This window comes from Dipodomys merriami, unplaced genomic scaffold (genome assembly GCF_024711535.1).
Source record: "Dipodomys merriami isolate MVZ:Mamm:240054 unplaced genomic scaffold, mDipMer1.0.p SCAF_3, whole genome shotgun sequence".
NCBI lineage: Eukaryota > Metazoa > Chordata > Mammalia > Rodentia > Heteromyidae > Dipodomys > Dipodomys merriami.
Window position 1 is genome coordinate 3,341,316 of NW_027204492.1, and position 4,637 is coordinate 3,345,952.

Below are 4,637 nucleotides of genomic sequence, written 5' to 3' on the forward strand. Positions count from 1 at the left end.
GAAAAAGACTGAGGAAATGGCCAGAAACATAAAAACTGTCCTGTTCACATCACCACTTTTAGAGGTGGGGATCAAAGGAGACAATTGGGAGAGAGCAAGAGAAGGAAAAAAATGTACTGATTACCTGGCTCATACAAATGTAACCCATCTATACAACACCTGTATAATAAGAATAGAAAATAGAGAGATTAAAATTAAAAATTGAAAGAATGCTGAAGTCCTAAGCCTTAGTACCTCAGAATGTAATATTAGATATACATAGAATCTTTGTAGAAGTAGTTAAGTAAGGTTATTTATGTGAAGCCCTAATCTAATGTGACTGATATCCTTATAAGAAAGAGAAATTTAGATGCAGATGCTTACAAAGAGAGGATAAAGTAAAGACAAAAATAATGGCCATCTCCAGGCCAAGGAACTAACTCTCAAATTACCAGAAGCTAGGAGGAGGTATGGAAAAGCTTCTCCCTCCATCCTCACAATAAAACCACTCTACCAAGACCTTGATTTCAGACTTCCTTCCTCCAGAACTTGGAGATGATATATTTCTCTTGTTTAACCTCTCTAGATCTAGATTGTGATGTTGTTACAGCAACCTTAGAAACTTAATGCATCCACTTTGGATGACAGAACCCTAGAAAGAAAGAAGTCTTATGGTAGAAGCAGAAGTAAGCACAATAGCTAAGCACAAGGCTGTGGAAAATACAGGGCCACATGAGAGGAATAAGAAGGGTGTTAGAATCTCAGGAACAAAGTGTCGACCATCATTAAGGGCAGGAAAAGCTCTAAAAGAGGGCTTCCTATAGGAAATGTTAAGGGTCTACACTGAAGATGAATAAAATTCAGATAGGAAGAGAAGGGACTGCCCAATATGTAATCTGAGATTCAAATGGTAAAGTTCTTTTTTTTTTTTTTTTTTTTACTCTGAGTAATTCTTTTATTTTTTTTTTAAATTTTATTTTATTTTATTTGAGAACATACTGTACAGAGGGGCTACAATTACATGGGCAGGATAATGCATACCTTTCTTACCAAGCATTGCAGCCTCCTCCTTTGTTTACCCTTCACCTCCCTTCCCCGCCTCCCCCCTCCCCCCACCCAATCATACCCCCCTCCCCCCCCCCACACCGACATTGTAAAGCTGGTTTTGACATGACATTTTGTACTTCTCATTGTTGCAACAGGTCCACCTGAATCCTTAAACGACTTGTTTGTCCCCATCTCCTCCACATGTTATACTGACATCAAATATAGTGAAAACGGGGGTTACACTGTAGGGGAGGGACATACAAAGCAACAAAGAAATAAACATAAATGCGTTAGAAACACATGCATGAAAGAAACGAAAACATTAAAATACATATTTGAGGGTTCATTTTCCTAACATCACATTATCTGACCTTTTCCGCTTGACTCATACCTATACTAGATATTGCAAATAAGGGAAACCATGGGACCTATGCTTCTTTGGGCCTGGCTTACTTCACTTAATATAATTTTTTCCAAACCTTTCCATCAAATGGTAAAGTTCTTAAGTGTTGAGCTTGGATGATTTATCAATTACGTAAGAGGAACTTATATTTCTTTTACGCATCTTGGTGTTCATATGAATATATAGAGATATATAGGTATATATCAGAAGATCAAATTTTTACTAAAACTCTCTAATAAGGCAAAATAGATTGTAATTTTTTTGTCAGTCTTGTGGCTTGCACTCAGGGCCTGGGCACTGTCCCTGAGCTCTTCAGCTCAAAGTTAGTGCTCTTGCCCTTTGAGCCACAGCGCCACTTCCAGATTCTCATGTTTATTTTCATTTCTGTTTTGGTCGTTTTTGAACCAAAGGACCATAATAGGTCATTGATCATCTCTAAAGACTTTCAGAGTCACAAAGGGAAAGTTAACTCTGAGGCACTAGAATCCTGTTTTCTGTTGTTTTCATGCAATTTATATCCATTAAGCAGTAAAAGAATACAAGAAGACAAGAGCCTGCATTTGTGATCTAGACATAAAGACAGAGATAACCAGATAAGTTTACCTACAGTAAAAATAAACCCTTGCTGTGCTCTGTTTGCTAGTTATTTAAGTATGCTTTCATCTAATGAAGTACTTTCACAGTAGTGAGAGGGTACTATATATAAGACAGAAAATTCTACTAACTCACATGATGTATAGCATACAATTTACAACTAATAATAAAATGTAAACGAGTCTACTACATATCACCAATTAATTCTCTTGGAATACTTTTGTTGATTTTTTTCTGCTAAGCTCTGATAGCCAGAGTGAATCTATGTCTGAAAATTCACCATGATTTGACAAATCTAACTACATGTCAATCTACTTTTCCCAAGTATAGTTATTGTCACTAAACCTAGAACATGATTACAGAGAAGCTCCATTTCAACTTCATGCAAGGTAATATTTATTAAATTGGAACATTTTTCGCCTTCAGCATTATATATGCCAAAACTCACGGGTCCATCTGTAATACAAGATTTACTGAAAGAATTCCTTCTACAAATTTTTTGTGCTATGCACAATGGAATGGCTACAAGACACAATACATTTTGTTTCACTGACATTATTAAGGTTTTCACCACCAGTTTAAGTCTAGACAATAAAAAGAGCCCTGGCTTTCACTGATTTCCAATTTCCATGGTATAAGTACTCCCACTGTACATGACTTCAAACTACCAATAAGATATCACTGAAGCTCAGCACTCGTGTGTCACACCTGCAACCTTAACTGCTTGAGGGCTACAATTGTTGAGGTGATTATAGGTGAGGCCTCCAATGAGCCCTTCAGGAGGCCCTTTCTCAATGAAGAATGGGAAGCCTAATGTGGGTGGACCACAACCAAAAACACACTGGGCAGGAAAGGAGACCTTATCTCAAAAGTAAAAATGAGTAAGTATCAAGGCTGGATGCAAAGCTGAGTTGTAAGAGTGCCTGTGTGGCAAACTTGAGGCCCTGAGTTCCAAACTCCCACACCAATAAAAAAGAAAAAATGAGATAATGAATGTCATATATATTCATAAAATGTGTAAATGAAACAGTAATGTGAATAGGCAGTAATGAGTTTAGAATACCCACTCCCTTTGTTTAAAATATGATTTATTAAATTATAGGCTTACAAAATTTAATTTTGAAGATGACTAAATGCAGCTCATCAAATTCTAGGAAGTTTAACATTCAACTGTGGAAAGCAGTATTTTTTGGTCATGTCATGTCAGAACTCTGGATAGATGATCTTACTTGGTTTTAGTAATAAGAATTTACAAATATACACAAGAGTAGGTAGCACAATACATAAACCTCCATGCAGTCACAACTCAGCTTTAACAGCTTTCAGCATTTTGCCCAACTCTATTTCAGCCATTCTCCTTTCTATTTTTTTCTAGAATAATGTAAAACGGTTTTCATATTTATGCCACTTGAATTTCATAACCATAATCACCAAGCAAACATTTTACAAGATAATCTCTTTGCTCACACTGCACTATGGAATCACCAGAGAAGGTGACCCATCTATTGGAGGCAGGATAGCCTTTGAAGGATTTAGCAGCTATAGGTGCAAGGGGGTGGCAGTTGAAATGGACAGGGTAGCATGATCATTGGCCATGGAGAATAAAAAAAGAAGGCTGAGGCCAGGAACTGGACCCCAGTAAAGATAAACTACAAATAATGGAGAGGGCTCAGGATGAAGGTATCTTAGGGGAAGGTCTCTGTGGTAATGCTAGAGATCAGGGGTCCATGCTCAGGAACACCTCAGTCCCCATTGGAAGAAGGATTTCAGGCCCTGGTGGGAGGATTGGCTGCCATAAGGCAAGAGCTAGTTTCAAGGAGGGACAGAGGGCACTAGTTGCTTTAACAGGACTGATGCATGATGTTCAAAAATGTAGAAATTTAGGTTTCAATTCAAAACTAATGACAAAGCTCAGTCTATGCAGAGATACCATGTGACAGCAGCTGCAGACAGAGGACAGCTCACTCCCAATCAGGGAGCACTGCAAAAGGCAGCACTAGCCCTAACATAGCCCAGACCTCAGCATGTGTCAGTCATGTAAATCCTAAACAGATTCTTGGGCTCCTCTTTAGTGACTCTGCTTCTGTGGCTATGGAGGAGGCCCAGTTCCCCTGGAACTGATAATGTGAGCCAATCTGGAAAAAGTGGGTCTAGGACTACCCTTTGAGAAATTCATTTTAAATCTCACTGGAAAGGTAGAACTTCCTTCCTTCCCCTTCTTATTGTATAATCAATCCCAATTCTCCCCTAACACGAGTGAGCTCAGCATTGTCTTTCACTGGATACGACAAATGAGCAAATAAACACCATCCACTTTGGAAGAGGAAAGAAATTTTTAGTTTGCTGGGTCCCAGGCCTTGTACATGCTGCTTTACAGAAACTGGTCCCCAAGCAAAGAATTCCTTAGTGGGAGGCAGCTGTGAGATGGTGTGGGAGCTCATGTTTATTGAGGACTTCTTCCGTATTGAGACGTACTCAGCATTGATTTACTTTCTCTCACCCTTAATAGAAGTTATCACCGCTATTAATACCCCTTTTGCAGATTTTAAAAAAATCCTGACATTGTGAGTCACTGGGGGAGTGAATGGAGCATCTGGGATTAAATACAGGCCCC